Source organism: Misgurnus anguillicaudatus, chromosome 25 (genome assembly GCF_027580225.2).
Source record: "Misgurnus anguillicaudatus chromosome 25, ASM2758022v2, whole genome shotgun sequence".
Lineage (NCBI taxonomy): Eukaryota > Metazoa > Chordata > Actinopteri > Cypriniformes > Cobitidae > Misgurnus > Misgurnus anguillicaudatus.
In genome coordinates this window covers 21,548,788-21,576,227 of record NC_073361.2, presented here as the reverse complement: position 1 = coordinate 21,576,227, position 27,440 = coordinate 21,548,788, and the positions used below count along the sequence as shown (strand labels likewise).

At 39.1% G+C, this 27,440-nt stretch overlaps 1 long non-coding RNA gene across 2 annotated transcripts in view; it reads left to right on the top strand.

Moving 5' to 3' along the window:
• The window catches only part of LOC129426404 (uncharacterized), a 28,304-nt gene extending 5,883 nt beyond the window's left edge, over positions 1-22,421 (top strand). The window contains exons 2-6 of one of the 2 annotated variants that reach the window (XR_012368151.1): positions 2,175-2,268; positions 8,131-8,738; positions 8,853-8,991; positions 21,742-21,929; positions 22,006-22,421. This is a non-coding gene — a long non-coding RNA (uncharacterized lncRNA). Of the gene's footprint in view, positions 1-2,174; positions 2,269-8,130; positions 8,739-8,852; positions 8,992-21,741 lie in introns of both variants that reach the window. The other variant, XR_012368150.1, reaches the window with a different exon arrangement.
• The last annotated feature ends 5,019 nt before the right edge of the window (positions 22,422-27,440 follow it).

Below are 27,440 nucleotides of genomic sequence, written 5' to 3'. Positions count from 1 at the left end.
CTGCGACATTGAAGATATGTCACGTGAAGTGCTGTATGCTGGTTTACATGAGTCTTTTGACCTCGGAGGTTTGAAGCGGTTAGCTGAAGGTGTTTATTCAGTCGCATTAAGGCCTTAAAATAAGCTGAGGAATAATACATTACATGCAGGAATGTAAGTTTATGCCGCAGACTGCGCCTATCCAGCAGAAACGGCAGCCGCTGATTGGATGGCAGTGACATGATTTATGATCCTGTTTTGCGCATCAGCGGCGCAGGGGTTGCCGTGGCGAGGGCCTGCTGGAAATGATACATGGCATTCTAATTGAAGAATCCACGCCGCATCCTTCCTACAGTAGGAATGTTTAAATGCAAACGCCGTTAATTCCGAAAAGGTGAAAAATCGCCGCTTAATGGGGTGAATGATGGAGGTTGCGAAGCCCGCGGTAGGCAGCGCTCATGATGCATATAAAAATATTACTGTAGGAGAGCCGGGCGCCCGCTGCGAGCTGCATCAGTGCATTTGAATGAAAGGATTACATTTAGCTCTGAAGCATGTAAAAATCAATGCTAAGTTTTGCTAAATACGGAACACTCATTCCTGTAATGTTCATTTACATTGTTTTCGCCCTCCGATGCTATAGGTTTGCGAGAAGTGCGATCCGGTCCGAGTTGTACATTTTAAACATGATGGTAATATCAGTTAGCTCTTCAGACTGAATCCCCGGAGTTGGGCGGTGCAAACTCTTCCAATACAACCAGATTACAGCAGATAATTGTGTTACACAGAGTATTGATTGAAAAATTGTTGTACTCCGGAAACATCCAAACACACAATTTCTCCGCTCTCTTTATTGCTCCATCCTACAATGGCCTGTGTTCTCCAAAACGCACCTTGCAGTGATCAGAAAAAATATGAATTATATATGTATTGCAATAAAAGAAAATGGTGAGTTGAAACATCAGAGAAATTACTTCTTCACAAGAATCTATTGATCACTTTATATCAAAGGGGAATGTTTGACATAAGATTACCTGCCAGTTTTAACATTAGGTACACAGTGTTATAGCCTGGGGCCGGTGCACGTCTGCCAAGGGGACTGTAAATAAGGCAGAAGCTGTAAGTGCATTTGGTTTTGGGCTACAGTTGATTCTAAGCCAGAGTACCGATAAACTTTTATTTGATACCCAGTGCCTATTGACCTGCATACGTCTGGATGTATGTCCGAGAAAGCCCCCAAGATACCTTTGGGGGATCGGAGGTTAGAATGATGACACTTGTAGGGGCGGTTTCCCATAGCACCCCTCCTGAACCATGAGACCCCAGCACCTCAGAACCTAAAGGGACACTCCACTTTAAAAAAAAAAAAATATATACCTGTATATGCTCATTTTCCAGCTCCCCTAGAGTTAAACATTTGATTTTTACCGTTTTGGAATCCATTCAGTTGATCTCCGGGTCTGGCTGTACCACTTTTAGCATAGCTTAGCATAAGCCATTGAATCTGATTAGACCATTAGCATCGTGCTAAAAAATAACAAAGGTTTCGATATTTTTCCTATTTAAAACTTGACTCTTCTGTAGTTACACCATAAGACCGACTGAAAATAAAAAGTTGCGATTTTCTAGGCAGATATTACGCACTGCCCAAAAATAGTCCCCTTGGTTACTTTTAATAGCAGGGGACTATTTATAGGTGCTGCGTAATATCACTACGCCTGATGCAGCCATTGTACAGCAGCAAAGTCCTTGATTATTACGCCAGAATAAGAGTATAGTGCCTAGCCATATCTGCCTAGAAAATCACATCTTTTTATTTTCAGTTGGTCTTAGTACACAATGTAACTATAGAAGAGTGAAGTTTTAAATATGAAAAATATTGAAACTTTTGTTATTTTTTAGCACGATGCTAATGGTCTAACCAGATTCAATTGATTATGCTAAGCCATGCTAAAAGTGCTAGCGCCAGACCTGGAGATCAGCTGAATGGATTCCAAAACTGTAAATATCAAATGTTTAAGCTGGAAAATGTGCATATTTAAAAAAAGTGGAGTGTCCCTTTAATTAAAGGCACACAGATTTTGTAGGTGGAAATAAGTATCAGGTCCTAAAACTTACATATTTATTCATAATGCATCGTGTTTGCAAAGCCGGTCAGAATTATTAACAGGTAAATTTGTTTTGTTTTTTTGCAGATGGAGGAGCCAGACACACTTAACAAACAAAGTGGAGATCGGTGAAAAGCAGTATCCCGTTTCGAGCACTCTTGACCTTTACCTGTTTTGGCTGGTGAGATTAAATACAGTTAGTGCTGAAAGTTAAGCTTAAACTCTCTTCATTCACAATCTCTCTCTTTTCTCCCTGCCGATGTTTATCGATTACGCAGATTTTTAACAACGTTTTACCTTTAGGTTTTGTAAGTCTAGTTGAAGCAGACAGAACGAGGACTCTATGTTTGTGCTTCATTAAATATTTAGTGATTTTATTTGGCTTTTCAATTTCCTATGGCTCGTGTTTAAACAGTTCGGACCCCGCGATGCTATAAATGAATCATTTATGGCCGTGGATTTTAGTATTCGGTTTTTAGTTGCCCTCTTTGAATCTTCCCCACCCGTCACATCTAGTAGACATGCTCAAAGCTGTATACAATATATTTATCACCACTCAGTAAACCTCGGATAAAACTATACTCGCCCTGAAATAAACCTGTATTTTAAAATATCTGTGTTTTTTTGTGACTGGACAATTACTGGTTGGGCAGTGTGTAAAATGCCTCCGATCTGCAAATTGTTTCTAACATTAAACTGTATGTAAAAATTCAGCACTGTATATCTAGAATTATATGTTTTGTATGCACACTTGATGTTGATACATTAGAGGCAGGCCAGTGTTTTGTTTTCTGTCTTTGCTGGGGTTTATATGTCAGGCACAAAGCAAATAGTGCCATCTATTGATGAAGACAGGCATTTTTGGTGTGAACAAAAGGTTTGTGCTCTGTGCTGTCTACTCTGTTTTTGCAGAATAATTATTGATGTAAGGCAACGAAAATTAGTCATTAGGAATGTCATTTGGTCTTAAAAATATAATTTGCATAATATGTATTCATTTTTTAGATGTTTTGGATATTGATTTGTCAATAATCAAGTGAAATGGTTCTCTCTCTCTCTCTCTCTCTCTCTCTCTCTCTCTCTCTCTCTCTCTCTCTCTCTCTCGTGTGTGTGTGTGTAATAATGTCAGAGGACTGGGCAGTGTATGAAAGCATTATAAAAGACCCAAGCAGTTCTGTATCACCCAGCGTACACACTTTAGTAAGATACAACATATTCTTGCTTTAAGCTGATGTTTTCTTATTTATAAAAATTTATAAGACATAATGTGTGTTACATCTAGCATATCAGCACACTTTGCAAAACTGAACTGGTTTCCCAGTTATGTCTTTCATTGGTTGGACAAACAAATTGTTCCACCTCAAATTCACACCATTTGTTGAAGCAATGCGGCAGTTTCACGATCATTAGGATGTTCAAACATAGAATAATGTTTTTATTGCACTACTGTATTTACCTTTCTCAGGTAAATCAACCTAGCCCTAATAGCTTACTTACTGTATATAGCAGCTGTCTCTGCTATTAAAACGAAATAGGGGAAGTATATTAAAAAAACTAAATAACGAACGTTAGTTTCACACCTACAGTATACAGTAAAATAAACACGAACACTAAATTCAGTCCATTACACATCACTCTTGCTATAAATACAGTGTGATTGCAGCAGGCTCATTTTACCAGAACTACAGCTACAGTTACATCCCATTTTAAGCCCCTCCCTGTTCACAGTCTCACCGTTTTTTTCTGTATTCTTGTATCTGTTTTGTGTATTGAGACAGTTGTATCTACACAGCATCTGGCTGTAATCTGTATGTGGTGCGTCAGTTCTTGTAACAAATGCTTTGCCCTTTGCAGTATTTGGTTTGATCTGTGTTTGCCAGATGACTTAATCAGTCCAATTTAGGTTTTTTTGCAAGTTGTTAACATGCGCGCCCACCTCTTGCAGACCGAATCCCATGTTTGGCCCTGAAATGTTAATTATTTAGCTAAGGCTTCATGAAAAAAACGTGTTTCAGTTGTTTTTGGGAACTGGCCTTTTTCTTCGTACTTTTTCTCATGGCCATGCTAAAATAATCGTACTTCTCTACTATAAACTGTACAACAAGTAGGAACATGTCTTAGTTCAATGATTAAAATATCCTTGAAATCTTTTTTGTTATTTTCTATGAATTTACAATCGGGGAAAAAACCCTTTTAAATGTTTTCCTCTTTTTATTGTTGTGGGTTTTTAGAGCGAACACTAAAAAAACGAGACTGTCCCCGGAAAATGGGGACATCTGGTTACCTTACTGTAAACTTGTATGCAGAAAGCACACTGTAAAGAATTTGCTGTAATTTTGCAGCTGGTTGCCAGTAACTTGCTGTAGAAGATAAAGACTGAAAATATTTCATGTTCATTTAACTTTAAATCTGCAGTAAGTTACTGGAAGCTAGTTGCCAGTTATACCCAGTAATACTTTAATTTTTAGAGAAAAATAATATGCAGTAGATGAAGAGTTTTGTAGCAAAACGAGATAACTCCGTTTTTTTTATTTTTCAGAAATCTCGTTTTTTGGTTGTGCATTCCAATTAATATCAATTCAACTGCAGTTGGTTTGTTTTGATTTAAACCTTCATAACTTAAAAAAAAACAGCTAAGCAGCACCATAAAACAAAATAATGACATGAAAACATAATAACATTTTTTTGACAAAAATGTTAAAAACTGAGTTATCTCGTTTTGCAAGGAAACTCTTCATTTGTTCATTTGAGTTATACTTTTTTTTTTGGTTAATGTTAGTACATAAAATTTCAGCGAACGTACAGCCTTTGAATAATTGTAATGCCTATTCATGTATTGTAGTTTATTTTTAATATCTGCTGTTTACTACATAACATCATCCTACATATCCTACATAATGTATAGAATATTCAATGAAAATATAACCTTGATATCTTTAATATTGACTGAGTAAAGCCATGTCTGAGATTGAGTAAAGCCGTGTCTAAAATTGAATTTAGTGTTCATTTTAAACCATAGTGGCACCAGAAAATTAATTTCAGTATTTAAAATCATTCATTTCTGTATGTAAATTTGAGTACTGTATTTTGAAGTCTATTATTCACATAATTTTTTACTGAATTTCACAGCTTCACATTTTTATAATCTATATAATTTTTTATAATCTATATAATTTAATTTTACTTATAACCTATATAATATACTGTCTAATGATATGTATGATTTATGCAGATATAACCTTTCTTCTATCTCTCTTGCTCTTAGGCATGGTCCGGTTACCAGTTTCAAGGTATACCGAGGTTTTAATCAGTCAAGATTTCAAAACCACTAAATGTTCTTTGATGCCGTCTCCAAGGTATGAGCTGTGTTTATACAAAATTCATTAAATCATTAAGTCATGTGATTGATTTGATGTTGACATTTAATATACATTACGAAAATATTATATATTTTTTAAAAGCATATTATAATTTAAAGCAGTGTTTCCCAACCAGTGGGCCGGGGCCCACAGGGGGGCCTCAGCAGATTTCCAAGGGGGCCTCAACATGACTTAAAATTATTAAAAAGTGAACAAAACAAGCATTAAAATAAATGAAAACAAGCAAATATCAAAATGTTTCTTATTTTTGGCCATTTTAGTTGAAAATATACATATGTCTAGTAATTCCAAGCTCTAGTTAATTTTATTTGAATAAAATTGAGTGAATGGGGGGCCCTCAAATATTGTTGTGGGCAACTAGGGGGCCTTGAAGTGAAAAATGTTGTGAACCACTGATTTAAAGGCTTTATTTTACCTGGCATTTGAAAAGAAAACATTTCACGGTAACATCGCAACACCGTGAAACCGTGGTATTTTTGCTAAAGGTTATCAAACCGCCAGAATCTTATATCGCCCCACGCCTACCTGCTCTCCCATCCAAAGCCCTCTTACAGTAGTTCCCTTTACAACACTCAAATTTCAGCTATGCTAACTGAGTCGCATTATTAGAAGTGGCGTGTTGTAACACAAGTACATGCAACAGTACGTGCCACTCTCTTCCTTTGCCAGACTTATTCGTACATACTGTGTTGTATCATTACTTTGCTCTCCAGGGCCTTTGTGCGGAGCGAGTGGACTCACCTTCCAAACCCTTTATTAAAGCCATTTCTGCACAACAACCAACATGCACTGCAATTATTCATAAACCATCATTCAAACGGTTCAGCTCCATCATATCAGCTGACTGATTGTGGCTGAATAGGCATTTGTGAGGTGTGTGTTTAAGTCTACTTTATTTTTTTACCCCCTGCCATTTGACTGCACTAATGCGGGGAGGAGGGGTAACCGCACGCACGTTCTCACCCCGCGAAATGTCCAGTGGAGGTTGTGGAAATTGTAATAATTTGTTGTATTGATCCCGTTTTGCCACGGCAGCCAGTTCCCATTGTGGCCGAGCAGAAATAGACACTTCATCGATTTCCTCTTTATAGCCAGACTTCCAGGCTTGGGAACGAGGGTCCCCGCTGCTGCGGGTCCCATTGTCTCCCATGCAGAGAAATTTGAATGACCTCTGATAAAACCATCTTTACGCCGTGCGGGAGGAAAGCTCTGCCTTAATCCAACTTCTCAGCCGCACCAGGACCGCTGCCGCATTCTCTGATGTAAGATTAGCGCGCGCTACCTGGCGCGCTTGCGAGGGGTGTCATTATGGCTGATTTAAGATGCCACGGTTACAGTAGGACTGGAGATGGATGTCAGAAAGCTTTGTGTGAATGACAGTGTTTGAAACCGCTCTCAAGTTTCATGCTAATGTTGCTGAATGAGAGTCATTATGTGGCACTGTGAGAACGGTGAGATTTGATCTGGATCAGAATAACAGACCTTACAGTTTCTGGGAAAAAGATATATGAGGCATGTTGTGCATGATGGGCTAATGCTTCAGTCATGTGTCTAGTGTAATTGTTCAATAATGTCTCTTTTTAAAACTAATAAGTATTAAGGGTTATTTTTGCGATCACAAAGATTGTAATCAGCGTGCTATTCCTTCAAAATAATAGATTCACATGAAGAAACAAGGATAGTTTTTAGAATATGGTGTTGCACATGCTTCTGTATAGCTAGCTCAGTGGTAAAGCATTCGCAGTGGTAGCAGCGAAAAAGGTAATGGGTTTAATCCCAGGGAACACATGTACTGATAAAATGCATAGCCACTTTGGATTAAAGGGATAATCGAAAATAGTGTCATTAATGACTCACCATCATGTCGTTCCAAACTCGTAAGACCTCCGTTCATCTTCGGAACACAGTTTAAGATGTTTTAGATTTAGTCTGAGAGCTTGTTGACCCTTCATTGAAAATCTATGCACGCTATACTGTCCAGAAAGGTAATGAAAACATCATCAAAGTAGTCCATGTGATGTCAGTGGGTCAGTTAGAATGTGTTGAAGCATCGAAAATACATTATGGTCCAAAAAAAAAAAATCCGACTTTATTCAGCATTGTCTTCTTTTCCACGCCTGTTGTGAAGCGCATGCGCAAGACTAAAGTCACGTGACTGCAGTGACGCGGATGATGTATGACGTGGCTGACGTGTTATCTGGTGCGCCCCAGCTTTTTCTTGTGCACCCGGGCTTCGTTTACAGTCTGAGGGAGACGCACGCTGTAAGTTTGAAAACAAAAACGTGGCAAACATGTCTGAGGATAACACATCAGCCGCGTCACTGCAGTCAAAATGTATTTTCGATGCTTCAACACATTCTAACTGACCCACCGATGTCACATGGACTACTTTGATTATGTTTTTATTACCTATCTGGACATGGACACTATACCGTGCATAGATTCCCAATGAAGGGTCAACTAGCTCTTTAGACCAAATATAAAACATCCCAAACTGCGCTCCGAAGATGAACGGAGGTCCCACGAGTTTGGAACGACATGTGGGTGAGTCATTAATGACATTATTTTCATTTTTGGGTGAACTATCCCTTTAATAGCATCTGCCAAATGCATAAAATGTAAATTTGAAAATTAATTACAACATGTTTTCATTTGTCTTGCAGAATAAAGCCATTCAAGGATTTCCCCAGAAAGAAACAAGGGCAAAAAAGTCTCTGCCCTCTCACACTGTCTAAGGGTCCGTTCACACCAAACGCGTTTATGGAAGTTGCAGGCGCCTTGAATGATTTTCTATGGGCAGTTAGCGGTATGCGCGCCGTTTATGCACACCGAACCCTTGCGTTTTCTCCCCACCATTATTAAAAGAGCGCTGAGAGCGGAAAAGTGCCCGACGTCATTCACGTTCTTCCATTGTCCAATCAAATAAGGGGCGAGACGAACAAGCAAACTCTATCACTCACTGTCTCCTGCATGTTTGTGCACCTCTCACCCTCGATCAAGGTCAGAGAAAGTGCCCTAATCTGACAGTTAACAGCAAATGAGCACTCATGCTTCAATATTTGATTGACAGAACAGCTGCATCAGTGGTTGTCTAGCTATATAAAAATCCGCCGCACTGCTCTTTTTTTAGAGTGACCAAAAAAAAAGGCGCACCTTGCATTTCCAAGCGCTTAAAACGCGCTTGGTGTGATTGGCTCTTTATTGTAACACTCCAAATGTCTTCAAAGGCCATCGAAGTCTGTTCCTACACTTCTCACTCACAGCCTTAAAGGTCAGCTAAGTCAAAACATATACGAAACGCAAGTACACCGACTGACACACGTATGCAACTACATTCGCCACAAGGCCGTAACCGCCTCTTTTTTATTTGTTTATGCACTTGAAGGTTCTGTCAGCAGGCCAGTTCTCCTCCGCAGGAGGTGAACTGGAGGATTTGGGATGTTCTCAGCTCTGATTAGCGGGGAATGTCATGTGACAGCACGAGGATTATCTTGTTCCAGTATGAGAGGACTAAGTGTGGAAAGGTACTTTAGAGCCTTAATTCCAACATGTAATATATCATAATGTCGTACATGTGGGTCTCAGATTGGATAACTGTTGTCAGGTAGGCGCTTCACAAAACCTGAGAGTTCATTAATCCAGGTCTCCTTTGAAATCATTTAAATTCCCTTCAACTCTTTCTGTCTTTTCCATGGTTAGAAACTTCCAGCGATAAATAATTAATGTTTGCTCTGTCTCTCTCTCTCTCTCTCTCTCTCTCTCTCTCTCTTTGAGGTGTGGGGTACGTTAAATACACCAATGGGTTCACAAAGGTAAAGCTTGAGGAAGCTTAACAGTGACTGAGGGAGATCGGGATCATTTTTATGTGCCGTTTGCTTCGTGATGGACCCTGCATACGCCCGCTAATTACAGTGGACTGAGACAGTGTCATATCGACCGCCCAGCTCTCTCATCACCTCTGTGAGAAAGAGAGAGAGAGCGAGCGAGAAATAAGAGAGAGATTTTTAATCAGCTACCTCACACATTCACTTCACACTTCTCACACAGTAGCACCCTTCCATTTGGCAAAAAGCAGGTATTTATTTACCTCATTGGTTTTGTTTGTAGAAATCGAGGCTTTCTACTCGAGCAAACTCGTAAGCGGTGCTTATTTATTTTGGCCACTGTGTTAAAATCCTACGTAGCGTCAGTTTAGCTGCAAGTAAGTTGCAGTAATGATACAGAGTTCCTGTAGTTTAATTGGTAGAGCATTGCGTAGCAACACAAAGGTCATGGCTTTGATCTTAGAGAACACAAACACTGATTAGAAACTAATGTACAGTACAGGTTGAATGCATTTGTAAGTCGCTTTGAATAATTCCATAAATGTCAATGTAATGACCTTGTTTGTGCCACATGCACGGTGGTGAACTAAGAAGAACAAATGCTTTGGATATCTTTTTATCAACAACGTCATTCGCATTGTAGACACGGATTAAGATTGATGCAAATAACACATGCAGTTACAGGACCATAAAGGTCCCGTTCTTTCTGTTTTTTTGAAGCTTTGATTGTGTTTACAGTGCGCAATATAAGATGTGTTCATGTTTCACGTGTAAAAAAAGTGGTATTTTTCACACAATTTACTTGAAACGGGCTGACATCTTCCTTATTCTATGAAGTCCCTCCTTCAGAAATACGTATCTGATTGTGTAGTTGTTTAGTGTGTTGTGATTCAATAGCAGCTTAGCTTGCCGTTAGCTTACCCGGTAACACTTTATTTTACGACCCGCAAAGTACCGCGTAATTAAACCGAATTTACAGCGTACCTATTTGTAACAACAGGGTACCTCCACAGCACGCACTTGTAGTTATAAGGGAACAACATTTCAAATTTGGGGTAATAAGGGGGTAAGAATATATGGAAAATTATTCTCTTAGTATTTCACAACCACAGGGTACCTATTGTAATATTGCGTGGTATGTATGACTTACGTCTATGGGTAATATGGTCTATGTGTAATATGTTTTTTTTTTCATATTTGCTACTAACCTGATGAAGTGTTTTGTATAGCCTACAGTTGATGTCTACAAGCCACGTCGGAAAACAAAATATAACACACAATAAAAATAATCGCAACTTGTACCTCTTTGATCTGTATATGTATACATGAGTTACCAGGTAACTCTTATATTTGCGGGCTGTAAATTAAAGTGGGGCTTATTCCCCGATTGTTCTGTGTATGTACCAGGTAACTCTCATATTTACGGGCTGTAAACTAAAGTGGTGCTTTGTTCACCTCTTGTTAATAAATGTTATAGGGTAAATACCATAAACATACAGAATATTGTTATTTTTATTTTAAAACAACTTATTTCAAAACATCTTTAAAACACTATAATTAAGCCAACACTTAATGTTTATTATCACATAACTTTTATTTAAAATAAAAAGTCATGACAATTTTTAATTGTTTTTGCGGCTTGGCTTCCTCTGTTCGTGTTCTTGTCCACTTGGATGATGAGTTGATGTCGTCTCACAAATGCTCTTCTGCATCACATATAAAAAACATAAATGAAAGCCTTCAGTAAATGTTTCTTCACTGTGCCTTGACAGAAACAGAGTTTTCTGAGCCAGTTACGTTAATAACTTTAGGCTAACTTATGTGCTAGCTAACCTGCGTGAGTCATGCATTAACAAAACCAGTCACCTTATACAGCATGCGGATCCTGCTAACATCACTCGCAGCCGTACTCCACAGTGTAGAACGTTTTTAAAACCTCTTAAAGAAATTTCACCTCAGGATCGCGTTCCGGCAAACCTCCTACAGACGGCCGCGCGCTCTACACCTGCGCAGTAGCCTACGCATGTAGTCGTCTTTTGCTTTAGCGGGAGCTGCTGTTGTTTCATTCTGGTTTGCCATTGCATAAATTATATTTGGCTAAAATACTTGTGTTTACAGTAAATACATTTCAAAGCACCACTTCAAATATGTTCGCAAATGTAGGAGTTTCCTGGTAAATAGGGAATAAGTTGCTATTTTTATTGTACTTACCTTAAAAAAAAGATAACCACATTAAATCAGCTGGACTTTTGTTATTAAAAGCAAGTATAGGCTACTAAAATAAAAGTGATGTGCTGTTATGTTTGTTTGCCGATGTGGCTCGTAGACATTGACTGTATACAACATTCAGTAGTCAATATGAAAAATTCACAATAAAAAATAAATAAAATAAAACATAATTTTCCCCATAGACTAAGTCATACATACCACGTAATATTACAATAGGTACCCTGTTGTTATAAAATACTTAGAGTATAAATAATTTATAATTCTTCATATTCTTACCCCCTTATTACCCTAAACTTAAAATATTATTTCCTTAGACCTACAAGTACGTACTGGTGAGGTACCCTGTTGTTACAAATAGGTACGCTGTAAATTTGGTTTAATTACGCGGTACTTTGCGGGTCGTAAAATAAAGTGTTACCGCTTACCCTGCTGAAAAAAACAGCATACCAGCAAGACCAGCATATGTTGTGTTTTGGTGCTGGTTTGTTAGTGAACACCAGCTAAACCAGCATCAGCACCAGCATTAGCACCAGCTAAACCAGCACCAAACCAGCATTAGCACCAGCTAAACCAGCATTAGCACCAGTTAAACCAGCATTAGCACCAGCATCCCATGCTGGTCATACCAGCATATGTTGTGTTTTGGTGCTGGTATGCTGGTGACCACCAGCTAAACCAGCATAGACCAGCATAATTCCCATGCTGGTCCATGCTGGTTTGATGCTGTTTTTTTTCAGCAGGGTAGCTGCCGACTGACGTATTCCTGTGGGTGGAGTTTAGTCAAAAAACTGTTCTAGTGACGTCATTAAAGCAGGAAGTAGAGGGCTGTAGTCCAAACTAGCCGTTCGCTGTAGGCTTTGAAAGGCGAATTCTGTTAAAGAAAATATATCGCCTGGCCGTGAACTTTAGGGGTGGTTTCCTATACATGGCTTAAAGGGACACTTGCCTTTTTTGTGAAAATATGCTCATTTTTCAGCTCCCCTAAAGTTAAACATTTGATTTTTAGCGTTTTGGAATCCATTCATCCGATCTCCTGGTCTGGCGGTACCACTTTTAGCATAGCTTAGCATAATCCATTGAATCTGATTAGACCATTAGCATCGCGCTCAAAAATAACCAAAGAGTTTCGATATTTTTACTATTTAAAACTTGATTCTTTAATAGTTACATCGTGTGCTAAGACCGGCGCAAAATTAAAAGTTGCGATTTTCTCAGCCGATATGGCTACTAACTATACCTTCATTCTGCCGTAATAATCAAGGATTTGCTGCCTTAACATGGCTGCAGCAGGCGGAATGATATTACGCAGTGCTCGAAAATAGTCCCCTTGGTAATTTTTTATAGCAGGGGACTATTTTTGTGCACTGCTTCATATTATTTTATAAAGAAAAAATATCAAAACTCTTTGGTCATTTTTAGCGCAATGCTAATGGTCTAATAAGATTCAATGGATTATGCTAAGCTATGCTAAAAGTGGTACGGCCAGACTCGGAGATCGGCTGAATGGATTCCGAAACGGTAAAAATCAAATGTTCAACTTTAGGGGAGCTGCAAAACGAGCCTATTTTCAATTCTAAACAGCTTGCAATATCTTAACATATATCAGTGGCATTTTTTTGATGATGCACACCAGTAATGCCTTTTGTAAGGTGCGCTTGTAGAAACTACTTAATATAACTAAGGCCTAGTCCTGGCTTGATCTAAACCCTGTTTGGGAAATCGCCTCTTAACGTTTTAAAAATAATCATTAACGCCAAGGCAGCTCTGGATTAAGCTCTTGTAGATTCGACACCACTGTGGGTGTCCACGCAAACGCCCGTGGAAATGCATTCAATCCTCTTTTATTTCTGGCAATCCATAACTGTGTTTATTTGAAATGAAATTGACACCTACATTGCAAATGAATCACGCCGTCCAACACTTAAAAAAGATGAAGCATCTCCGGTTATCCGATCAAAGCTTTTAAATAGTAAAAACAGCAGCTGGCTTTGTCGACAGCCGGGATAAATCCATATTACAAATTGCTTTTGTGAGAACTGGATGAGCAGCCGATTTTTTTGTATTGAACTTTTGTCCTATTCAGTGACCGCAGTGGGAAAAGGATACTGATCCGCCTGCGGATCAATACAGACCCGGAGCGCTCTCAGCTCTGTATCTCTCTCACTCTTCAACACACACACACATACACACACATTTCGTGGGAATACTTTAAACACATAGAAGGGTGAGAGGAGCAGGGGGTTCTCCATACTGAGTGCGCTTTTAGGCTGGTGTGTAGCTATTGTCCTGTAATAAACAGTCATGCTAAACGTCGGGTAATGCACATCATTTTAAACATGATCATTTCCATTCATGTCACCCTTCCCGTGCATCGCCTCATTACGTGTAACGGCTTGATGAGGTGTGTGTGTGTGGATTCGTAACATTAAAATGTCAAAAGAATTTTAAGGAGTACATTTCTCGCCTCTTCCTACCTGTGTGAAATGAAGCAGTTTTGTATCAGTCTATTTTCTCTTTCTCTCTCTCTCTGTTGCTCTGATGGCATCATTACTTCTAAGTGCCCACCCTGGCGCATCAGCTGTCAAATTAGCACGTTGGTTTTTTTTTCACCTCATCTACCAAATAAAGCGTGCCCATTGGCTCATTATTGATCTTCATTTACTCTGATTGGTCCCACTCGCCGAAATGATAGCGATTAAAAATCATTTTGAAATGCACAGTCGGGCGGAGAGGCACAGAGCGGGACGATCTAGATGCTGGGGGAGTGAGGGAGGGACAAAGAGAGATGCCAACTAAATGCAAACATGATTGGCAAGTTCCTGGTTGGTGTTCTGGTGTCACAGGTCGCTATGCTGCATTTATGTGTCCTTCAGGTCTCTATTACTGTGCTGAAAACAGGGGCTTATATGGCCATCATTACCTTACCGAATAATGGCCATTGACATTATCAGTATGGCCATTACATAAAAACAACTGCAGCACTGGTTTGGGTAATTTGGCTAATTTAAAAGGTTTTAAATGAATGCGTCGTATGCTGGTTTTTAGATTCGAGATGGTTTAATGAATTAATTGCATTATTCGGGTTTAATACGATTGATATACTTTTGAAGTAAGTGCAACTCTGCATCAGGTGATAAATGCAAATGCACCCAAGCCGCTTTGTAATAATGCTGATTTAATGCAACACAACTGCTGCATGCACTAAATGCAGCCTCAGCAGACTGATGTGTTTTAATGTACGCGTGCATTTTCTGCAATATTGCTCATCTAATGGCAGCAGGAATAGGCCACACTTCTTTGCTTTCCTCAGACACTTTAATTAGTGGCTTCCATTAAAGGTAATACACATTTACCGTGAACGAGCCTGCTGTCCGCACAAGCGAGCCCGTTTCTCGCCACCATCGCATGCTTTCCAAATGAGGTCTGGAAGATGAAATGGAAAAAAAGAGAGGGGAAGACATTACAGCGATAGCCAGACCCGTAATCTTAGGTATGAGAACAATGTTCTCACTTTTTCCTAACGTATTTTTCAAATTCATTTATATTAATGTCACAAATCTCTCAAGACGAGAGCAGATGTTCTTCTATCCGAGCTTCACCTCTGGGACCAGTGTTTTAATTTAGACTGACTTTACTGTAATAAACTTTTATATCATTCTTTTTATTAAGGATTAATATTAGACTACCTGTCACCCTACTGTAGCTTCATTGAAATTTTTTAATAAGCACTACAAGCTTTTGGCTGTCGAAGAGAAACAGTTTTTACATGTATGTTAACTTGTTGCCCCTGGTATTTAACTTGCAGTTGGGCTAAATGCTTCATCTGTCCAGGATTCAAGTTCCAATAACATACTAGAGAACAGCTTTAATCTGCCTTAAGTTGAGTTCATTTTTATGATTTGTTACTAGGAAGGAAATAAAATGTGCCTTGTTTTAGCAACTTCACTTAAAACAATGTTTCTTTAAGACTTTTGACTTTTCCAACGCAATCTATTTTTATTCACTGGCTTTCTTCAGACTAAAAACTAGCTGAAAGTTCATGTGGGTGTGGTTTGTAGGAGGGGTCAGGCAGAATGGGTGTGGCCATTGAGAGAAAAGGTGTGTTGACTTTATGCAGCGTTGCGCAGAGGCGTGTGAATTTGATGTATGGTTTTAAATTACCGCGAGCGCTTTGAGAGTAGCCGGCGAAGTGGAATTCTGATGACGAGACAGTTCTTCGTGATTAGTCACCTTATTTATGACAACTATCATGTGTGTTTCATGTTTTATCCAACCTTCAGTTCCACTAATAAACTTTATAAATTTATGTTTAAAAACAGGTAAAACTCATTAAAATACCTGAATATGTTGTTTCATGTAATGTTATAAAAATGAACGGAAGAAAAAAAAAATCTATTGGTATTTTAATAATTTAGGCTTATGTTTACCGTTATTTTTGGGCATACAGTATAAGTAGCAATTAAAATACCCAATGTTAATCTGACGTCAAAACCCAATGTCGGCCAGACGTCAAAACCCAACGCCGTCCCGGCGTCAAAACCCAACGGTGGTTCGACATCAGAACCAAACATTAATCTGATGTCAAAACCCAATGCTGGCCTGACGTCGAAACCCAACATTAATCTGACGTCAAAACCCAAAGTCGGCCTGACGTCAAAACCCAATGTCGGCCAGACTTCAAAACCCAACGTTAATCTGACGTCAAAACCCAAAGTCTGCCTGACGTCAAAACCCAATGTCGGCCAGACGTCAAAACCCAACGGTGGTTCGACATCAGAACCAAACATTAATCTGACGTCAAAACCCAATGCTGGCCTGACGTCGAAACCCAACGTTAATCTGACGTCAAAACCCAAAGTCGGCCTGACGTCAAAACCCAATGTCGGCCAGACGTCAAAACCCAACGCCGGCCCGGCGTCAAAACCCAACGGTGGTTCGACATCAGAACCAAACGTTAATGTGATGTCAAAACCCAAAGTCGGCCTGACGTCAAAACCCAACGTTAATCTGACGTCAAAACCCAAAGTCGGCCTGAAGTCAAAACCCAAAGTCGACCTGACGTCAAAACCCAATGTCGGCCAGACGTCAAAACCCAATGCCGGCCCGGCGTCAAAACCCAACGGTGGTTCGACATCAGAACCAAAACGTTAATCTGACGTCAAAACCCAAAGTCGGCCTGACGTCAAAACCCAACGTTTATCTGATGTCAAAACCCAACATCGGCCCAGGGTCAAAACCCAACGCCGGCCTGATGTTACTCTTACCCTGACGTCAAAACCCAACATCGGTCTGACGTCTAGCTAGCACACACAGTTTTAAAAGACTTGTAGTACAGTGCACAAGTCATAGGGACTGCTTATATAACACTGCCTTTGGGCTTGACAGCATGAGTGCACAGTTCAAAACACGACGTCGATCCAACTTCGCTTTGACATCAGAACCCGACGTTGATCAGAACTTGACGTCGATCTGATGTCAGAACCCGATGTTGATCTGACGTCAGAACACTCTGTCGAGCCAACGTCAAAACACATTGTCGATCCGATGTTAGAAACCGACATTGATCCGAAGTCAGAAACCGACGCCAAACCCCAACATATACAATATAAGGTGTTTCCAGTTGCAACTTTTTATTAAAAGGTTTGTTTTTTTAACAAATTAACCATTTAATTAACTTTATTCACAATAAAGTAAAGGAAACACGGCGACAGGTGTCCAACTTGACGGCTCCGTCTTTAACTCCTCTCTCGACTGCAAGAGGCAAACCTTGCCGATCGGTCTGGGCAGCTTTGCATGAACTTGAACATACCTACTGGCTGTCTAAGGGAAAACCTCACCTTACACCTGCCCTGTACCGAAATCACAGCTAGGTTTAATTGTCTATCAGTAAACACCTGGTACACTCGAAATTCTGCTGTGTTATTTTTAACCCAATGCTGGGTAAATGTTGGATTAATAAATAAACCTATGCTGGGTTGTTTCAACTCATAATTGGGTTAACAACAACCCAGCAAAGGTTCATTCATAACCCAACATGTGTTTTGCCCAATATTTACCCAGTATTGGGTTAAAAATAACACAGCAGAATTTAGAGTTTGATGATACAAAAAACTTTGCACATTATACGTTACATTTTACATTACATATGTACATTGTAAACATGCAGGTGTACATTTTATCAGTATGTGTGTTCCCTGGGATTAAAACCCAATAGTGTGCTAACACAGCGCTTTACCATTTGAGCTATGTACAATATCATATGTTGAGTTCAGAATTCATTTATCATCAAAATATTTCACTTCTAAAAACAATGTTTGTCCTACACAAGGTCAGGTCAGTGCTGGAATGAGTTGAAGATAATTGGTGGTCAGGATGAGGACAGACAGGGTCTGTTGAATGTAGACATGATGCCTGGATCATGAGTTTTCTTTGTTCCTGTGTGTCTGTTTTCCAATGGAGCATTAAACTTCTCTCTACTCTTGCCTGCAATGGTAGGAGTCAACCTGCCAGAGGATTATTATGGCTGGAGAAATGGTCAAGCTTGATGAATCTGAAGGAAATTGGCTTCGAAACAGCCTCATCTGCTAGGGTCAAAGCCATTACTTGCTATATCTTCTAAGTGGATTTTGAGTGTTGCAGAATTAGTTTAGAATTACCTTCACCAGACAGATATTTTGCCGCCTGCTTTTGTGAAACCACAGCAGAATGAAGGCCATTTGTCAGTATGTGCAGAAGTAATATTTTAATTATCCAGACACTCTTGCATTTGTGTTTGCTGTGGGCTTTTCAATGTCAATGTGAGGCCGTGGTGTGAAGTGTGAGGATATTTAAAAAACCTTTTCCTCTCTGTAGGGCTCATATCAAAAGACAGGCATTAAAAAAAGTCTAGTAAAGACAGGACTGTTTATAAAGTGTATGTACTGTATGCTGTGTATAACTCTACTTCTGACAGTATCTGCTCTTTACTTATTTGATGCTAATTCATGAAATTTAAAGAGAACCCCAATGTGTGTCTGTCCAACACAACAGAAATAACAATTTACAACAGAGTTACATTGGGGTTCTCTTTTTTCTATGTAAACTTTTTGCATACAATGAAAATGAATGGTGACCACAGCTGAATTCAGTTTAAGATTTTCAGTGAATAATACGTTAATTTAAATTTATATCAATCACAGATTTATCGTGTGTCTGTAAAATGGAAAATATACTGCATTCTAGTTGTTCAGACTATTTCTATCAAAACCCAACTAAATCCAATGTCGGACCGACGTCAAAACCCAAATTTACCGTGTGGCTGTAAAATGTAAAATATGATGAGAATATGAAATTTTTAATATAAATATTTTGTTTGGAAATGAAAATCGGGTTAATGCCAAAACCCGACGTCGTCCTGACATCAAAACCCGACGTCGGTTTGATGTCAAAACCCAACGTCGGGCTGACGTCAAAACCAAATGCCGGAGTGACGTTAAAACAACGTCGGTCTGACGTCCAAACACAGGGTCAGGTTGACATCAAAACCCAACATTGGTCAGACCTCAAAACCCAACGTTGGACTGACGTCAAAACCCAATGTCAGGTTAGCGCCAAAACCCAACGTCGGTCTGACGTCAAAACCCAACGTCGGACTGACGTTAAAACCCAAATTTACTGTGTAGCTGTAAAATGTAAAATATGATGAAAATATGATAAATTGTTTGGAAATGAAAATTGGGTTAAGGTCAAAACCCGACGTCGGGCTGACGTCAAAACCCAACAACGGGCTGACGTCAAAACCAAACAACGGAGTGACGTCAAAACCCAATGTCAGGTTAGCGCCAAAACCCAACGTTGGTCTGACGTCAAAACCCAACGTCGGTCTAATGTCAAAACCCAACGTCTGACAATTTTCTAGCAATCTGTATTTCTGCTATTATCCACCAGGTGGTGCTCTTACCCAACTTATAAAATCTGGAAGCAAACCCTTGGGGCAAACAGTAAGAACTCTGTGTATGTTTTGATCATCGCTCTGAATCTGATCTCTATCAAAAGTCTGTCATGGCTAGTCCGTGACATGTTTTGTGTGTTGCACTTATCCGTTTCACCTGGACTCTCATGGACTAATTACGCCAACACACCACACCTGTTGTATGTTTGATTGTGTTTGTATTTATACGCCTTTGTTCCGTCAGCCTGTGCCGGATGATTTTCACTCCAACCCTGTCTGTTCCTGTCTCTGTTTAGTGTTCAAATTTTACTCACCTGATTCCGTTGTCTTGTTTTCTCGTGTTTGATTTTCAGTGTCATTATTAAATGTTATTTATTTATCCAAGAACTTTGCACATGCGTCCTTACTTCATCACCCCAGAAACCAGTCATGACAAAGTCCTTTACAAAAATGCTATTATTTTTGAAGAAACCTACCCATATTTATAATAGAGAACAAATGAAGGCAGATGGTCTGTTCTTTCATTTTCATATATTGTATGTTTATATATTTAAAGAAGAACGTTTTCTGTAAGGCATTAAACATTTGTGAACCTCATAACAATTGGTGGCGCTGACTGACAACTTTTTTTTAAAATGCTGGTGTGGAAAAAGTTAAAACAATGTCAGGTTAACATCAAACCCAACATCGCCCTGACATCAAAACCTGATGTCGGCCTGAAGTCAAAACGCTGTTGAGTCCGATTTTGTTGAAAATGTCAGTTTTGATTCAGCAAACGTAATAAGTACGTAAAGCAACCTGCAATTTTCAGGGATGGCGATACAGAGGCAAAGTTACAGATTGCAGCTTTAAATAAATGTAGCTTTTTCGGTGTACTGTTCCTTTAAGGCATGAAACCTTATCTTTTTAGGCCATTTGTTTTAATACGGCAGCGAAATGACTACTTTGTATGAAAGAGGGAAATGACTTTGTGTACCTGCTTTGAAGCAGGATGACAGAGTAGTCCCTGTTCCCTTTACCTTGTTACATCTAATCTGTGACTCCCTGCTGTTTCGACAACAGCAAGCAATGCATACTCGCACTCATACACAGACCTGATTATCTCCACCACCAGAGCACTGCGTAAGCTCTTCAGACACGAAGACCTATTGCATAAGTTGTTTTGTGTGACCCTGTACTAAAGGCACAAGAATTTATAGTTTCCAGTCTGTCAGGTGAGCGGCAGATGATGCAGAGGGGTCTGTGATGTGAGCTGATCGAGTCTAATCAAGAGACAAATCACAAAGGACTTTATTTAGCTATGTTGTGATTATAAAAACACAATGTTGTTGTTCAGCTTACAGAAATGGAGGAATTTAATTAATTTGTATTATTAAGATCAAATAAAAGTAGATGGAGATCAAAGAGTTCACGGGTTCATTTCTACCTTTCGCCATTTGTTATATCAATAATATTTGCTTTATTTCATTTTAAATGTCAGCGGTTTATACGCCCTTTTACATCTTTACTTCCAGTCTGTAATTAAAGCAACAATTTCTCAACCGATGAAGAATTTGTTATACTTGGCAAACACGCTCCGACTGCGGTTTCTGTTTCTGTTGCGACTGTGCTATCATTTAAATCTCGTCTAAGAAGTTTTCCTACCGAATCAGCTTACATAGGGGTGCATGTTCTGTGTTTCTGATGATTCAAGTTGCTGTGTGTAATTTCTTTGCTATTAGTGGCACCAAAAAGAAATGGAGACAAAATGGTTTCCAACACAGAACCTCCTGCCATTGTTCTGCCAAACAGCACTGATTTAATGCGATTACTCTCTGATTTTTAAACTACAGTACAAATGTGACCCCAACTGTGAAATTCAGGTTAAAGTCTCATCAAGTAATTATAAGATTATTAACATCAAAGTTTGATCCAGTCATTGATTTAAATCGGTCAGTATTAAAGATATCAAGGTTATATTCTCACAGAATGTTCTTATGTAGGGTGATTTTACGTAGAAAACAATAAATCACAAAAATGACTTTAGCTGGGTTTTACAGGCAGGGTCACAAATGTTTCACTTGTAATTTCCTCTGCACATTCAGTGAATAAAGAGAAATGATTGAAAATTACATACTTCAGCTTTATCTACTGTACCATGTAGCTATGGAAACAAGTCACACATAAAGACTAAATGCCAGGTTCCAATGAGAACTTTAATACAAGTAAAATATTAACAATTGGGATGTTATTTAGTGTAAAATGAGGTGTTAGTATATTGAAAAGCTGCCTATTTGTTCTTTATTTCCCAGCATGCAACTGCACTCTGCAACCGTCCACTGCGTTTGCCTGATTAGGGTCTGCGATACAGTGATGGAGAGGATACGTCATTGGCGGTGAAGCTGAAGAAAACTGTGATGAACTGCGCTAAGATAACTAAAGCAAATCTTCACTGACCTTCAGTGGCAGCTGTAGTCCACGCAGATGTTGCAACACTTAGGTACATATGTACAAGTGTCCTTCATCTGTTCTTATCTTTCCTCCTCACCTCTTACATGATTCTGCCTCTCCTACAGACACACATTCATGGTGTCGTCATTATTCGGAGGTGTCATGGTCAACTCAATTCTGGTCTTGATTTGGGCATTTCTGAGTTTAAGTTTGCAGCAGTGTCTTTGTATGTAAGTCTAGTGTCTTTTGTACTACTACCAACATTAAAAACTAAATCCGGTAATTGTTTCAATGTTTATAACTAGCGGAGAATGCTTTTTGGTTTTGCCTCAATCATTCAAAAAAATTTGAGTTTGATTATTTCTATTTTTACACAAGCAACACACACATCTCTGCTACAAATGAACATTCGAAGTTTGTTTCTAGTACTTACCATTCTTGGACAATTACAACAAACGTGACAGAAGTGCAAATGTTACAACTTACCCCATAGGTGGGGTTAACTGTAACAGGCAGGGGGTTAGTTGTAACACTTGCTAAAAATTAAGTTTGCAGGCAAATATTTCAGTACCATTTTGTCTATGGGTATTTCCCAGAATTCGGGCCTATTTATTTCTCCAGAGTGTAATTTTATTAAAAACGAATAAAATCTAATACATTTTAGCACCATTAATAAGTATAAACAAAAACAAGCCTGGACTTTTTTATGGCTGCTCCTACTAATAATTTTATTACATTTTATTGGTGTTTTGTGGTACAATATCAGTGTTTTGGTGTTGGCCTTCACCAGTTTTCACGTGTCGTGCCATATTTCAAACATTATTTATCACAAATTAACAAAAAAATATATTAAATGTTACTTGAACTAATAAACTACATGTACAGATTAAGCAGATATATGCATTTTGTACTTTATTTTGCGTAATTTCTACCTGTCCCATGGTTTAGCTGTCATTACCAACATGCTCTGCATAAAGGGACTTTCCCACTGTTTTTCTTCAAAAGTTTATTTGGTAGCCATGGTAACCTAATGCCATAGTGGAGCACATGGATTTTAAGCTGCAAGACTGATGCCTTGATGTCCAGGAAAGTAAGTAAATCTACTCTTTATTCTTTGTGTTGGGCATGTACACTTATTATGCGTCATTACCATATGTGTTGTATTTCTGTATTTTTAAACATTTTTGAAATATTTTTATCACTTTAATAGATAAAATGGTGTACATTACATGTAGAAAGCTAGCTACACTTGCTTAGTCATCATCTTAGCTAGCAGGGCTAGTTTTTTTGACAAAAATGTCATTACCAGCACAGTCATTACCAGCACAATACATAATTTGCCAATAAATTATGTATAAATAACAAAAGCATCCTACAATTATACATTTCTAACAATGTTGGACAGTCTAAATGATCACTACTAAAAAGTTTTGATATATGGCATTCACTTAAATGAGCCTAGTTCAAGCCGGGGTAGATTGATGAATCAGAAATGTAGATACGTAAATGACTATAATTCATCTTGCAAGTAAAGTTCAAGATATTATTGAATTCGATGATGTGATGGTAAAGACACATTTACTTGACATAGTTAAGAATTGGCAAAAAATCATATATTCCCTTATCTTATGGTCTCAACCAAGCTCATAACGTCGCTCCTGACTTAAGGACTGATAATTTGATGTATACCAATTAGTAAAATTTGGAATTTTAATTTTCAAAATTGCAGCAACCCAATTTGGCCCTCAATCTGAGAAATACCCCTATATACTTGAAGTGGATATTGTTTATATATCTGTCTATAATAGACTTGTATTCACATTGTATTCATTCATCCAGCCCTTTTCTAACAAAAGTTTAATTATAAATGGATACAAATAAATGTCTAAATATTTGAGAAAAAGCAGCACAATTATGACAAAACTTTTTTATATATGTCACCCAGTCTGTAATAATCATACTAAAGTTTCAAAATCAAATTCTGAGATAATGAGCATCAAAGTCTGATTTTAGCCATTTATTTCATTACGATTTCGATCTTTCACTTGACTTTATTCAATCAATATTAAAGATATAAACAAAAATAAATTTGACACACAATTTTTGATAAGACAGTTACATTTATTTTGTTGGCAGCCAGCAATCATTCGTGTGTAGCCTATTTAAAACAACTGCAAGAATTACTCTAACGTTAGCGGTTTTCATATTGTAAGTGCTGAGAGGTTAGTTGTAACACAGCGTTACAATTAACCCCGCTGGATGAAAATATTTTCAATCTTACCAAAAAAGTTGCTAAGAGCTGCAGACATATTTCAAAACGATGCTATGTTTTAGTCAACAAGAAACTGATTAATATGAGATAGCATTAGATTTGGTATCTTACACACCCAACTTAGAAACCAAAAAAAAAAACATATGTTGAAAAAATTTACTTAAATGCCACCAAAACACTCGTTCATCAATAATTCTATGGAAAAACATGATACATTTTCAATAATTTGCGGGAGATCGTCTTTTGGCACCGTGAAGAAAATACCGGAAAAACAAAACGCTCAACCTTGTGCAACAATGTAAACAGTCCGTGTTACAACTAACCCCGCGATAGTTTTAGCCCCGCACACTCCTACACTTCAAGACGTCGCCACAAAAGGCCCGGTCACGCACAACAACCGTGCCGTTCTTTAGTGTCCCTACAGTTGTGAAGGCCAAGCACACGCTTTTGCCCCATTGTATAGTGCGACACAGCGTTACACGGACCCCCCACCCCCTTCCAATCACACATCAGCTTTTACCGAAATGTATTTACCATCTGGCCCTGATTGAAAACACTCATCCGCTCTGATTTAAAAAGGCCACACGTTTCAAGATGGAAGGACATGCCATCCGCCGCAGATGATTGGCTGTGACGAAGAGAGCCCTACAACACGCCGTCGTGAAGGGCATTTTGGACCATGTATAGGGGCTTGCTTAATTACTTTCCATAGCCCTGTTTTAAAGCATCTCTTGTCCTGTTTCTCCATCCCACCAATTATTCATCACTGGAGTGCCGTTACTAAGGCATTAGGATGGTCGGGATGAAAATCGTTGCTGGTAGCGGAGCAATTAACGAATCCATTAGTGTTATCTGTAAGGAATCGCGTGCACTCTGTCCACTTCGGGTTTTTAAAACGTAACTACGCCACGAGAGCAATCACATAAGTACATACTGTACTGTAAGACGAGTGTGTTTCTTATTTGTCAGACGCAGATGTTTAATTCAGTAGCGTAGCATTATAAATGTAACTATTTAACTAATTCATCATCTGCAGAGTCTTTTAATTTGCGAAAGAGATCAATGTTTAATGTTATCTTTAACAATACATGTGGGCAATATTTTAATTCATTAAGTCATGTTGATTATAGCCCTCCAGCGCTTGATGGGGCCTGGTGTCTCTTATTTAGTTTCATATTTTAATGCTGAACATAAGCAGACATGTAGTTTCACCAGGCAATGATAAAGTAAATAAAAACATACAGCACATTAATCCTGATAGTTGCTTTAGTGTCCACGTGCACTTAGTCATCATGCATTGTTACGATTCTAGGAAGCGATCAGAAGCTACAGACCCTTCACATACTCATGCATTCATCTCCAGTTTAAATCTTATTACTTTCTTCACTCTTTTCTATCTCCATGTTTCGGATTAGAATAATTCTTGAACCCGCATCTCTAGTGAACGTGGAGACCTCCCCATTTTGGGCCATGCGGTGTCAATAGCTGGCGTTTAATCCCTGATCCCCTGAGCACCAGTGCTTGACACATCATACAACAGATGTGTCTTTATTTCAGCGCTTGAGCGACATCCCTTCCATTCTGCGTGTGTCTGTCTCTAATCCATGCAGATGTGGGACCATTGAATCCGAGGAAAAGGAAATTGACACAAATCACTTCTGGATCCGTTTGTGTTTGCGTGCGTATGTGTGTCACAGGGGGAAAAGCAAGGAGCCTGATTTACAAGACAGCTAGCATCTGCATTGTTGACATCTTCCGTGTAAAAGAGGTTTAATATGCATAAAGGCAGTGGTGGATGAAAGTGCGCGGGTGAGAGAGAGACAGAGAGGGATTGAGTGGTTTAGGGAGCAAACAGCCATCTAAAAGTGCTTAACTTCACAAAGCGCTTCAACACTATTTAACACCTATACTGCGCCAATCCCGAGATTCAGAAGTGGCATGCTAAGATTCCTGTTATCCTGTGGATCTTCATCTTCTTTGTAAGCCAAACATTTGAATGTTTACTAAGGTTCACTTTGATGTTCACTTGCGTTTTACTTCACTGCAGTAGTTGTGGTGGATCTCATGGATTTAAGTCTAAGACACATTTTTGCATGATATCTTATATGCAGGTGATGTTTACATTTATACTCACCTAAAGGATTATTAGGAACACCTGTTTAATTTCTCATGAATGCAATTAGCTAATCAACCAATCAAATGACAGTTGCTTCAGTGCATTTAGGGGTGTGGTCCTGGTCAAGACAATCTCCTGAACTCCAAACTGAATGTCAGAATGGGAAAGAAAGGTGATTTAAGCCATTTTGAGCGTGGCATGGTTGTTGGCGCCAGACGGGCGGGTCTGAGTATTTCACAATCTGCTCAGTTACTGGGACTTTCATGCACAACCATTTCTAGGGGTTACAAAGAATGGTGTGAAAAGGGAAAAACATCCAGTATGCGGCAGTGCTGTGGGCAAAAATGCCCTGTTGATGCTAGAGATCAGAGGAGAATGGACCGACTAATTCAAGCTGATAGAAGAGCAACTTTGACTGAAATAACCACTCGTTACAACCGAGGTATGCAGCAAAGCATTTGTGAAGCCACAACACTCACAACCTTGAGGCGGATGGGCTACAAAAGCAGAAGACCCAACCAGGTACCACTCATCTCCACTACAAATAGGAAAAAGAGGCTACAATTTGCACAAGCTCACCAAAATTGGACAGTTGAAGACTGGAAAAATGTTGCCTGGTCTGATGAGTCTCGATTTCTGTTGAGACATTTAGATGGTAGAGTCAGAACATGGATCCATCATGCCTTGTTACTACTGTGCAGGCTGGTGGTGATGGTGGTGTAATGGTGTGGGGGAGTTTTCTTGCCACACTTTAGGCCCCTTAGTGTCAATTGGGCATCGTTTAAATGCCACGGCCTACCTGAGCATTGTTTCTGACCATGTCCATCCCTTTATGACCACCATGTACCCATCCTCTGATGGCTACTTCCAGCAGGATAATGCACCATGTCACAAAGCTCGAATCATTTTAAATTGGTATCATGAACATGACAATGAGTTCACTGTACTAAAATGGCCCCCACAGTCACCAGATCTCAACCCAATAGAGCATCTTTGGGATGTGGTGGAACTGGAGCTTCGTTTCCTCGATGTGCATCCCACAAATCTCCATCAACTGCAAGATGCTATCCTATCAATATGGGCCAACATTTCTAAAGAATGCTTTCAGCACCTTGTTAAATCAATGCCACGTATAATTAAGACAGTTCTGAAGGCAAAAGAAGGCCAAACAA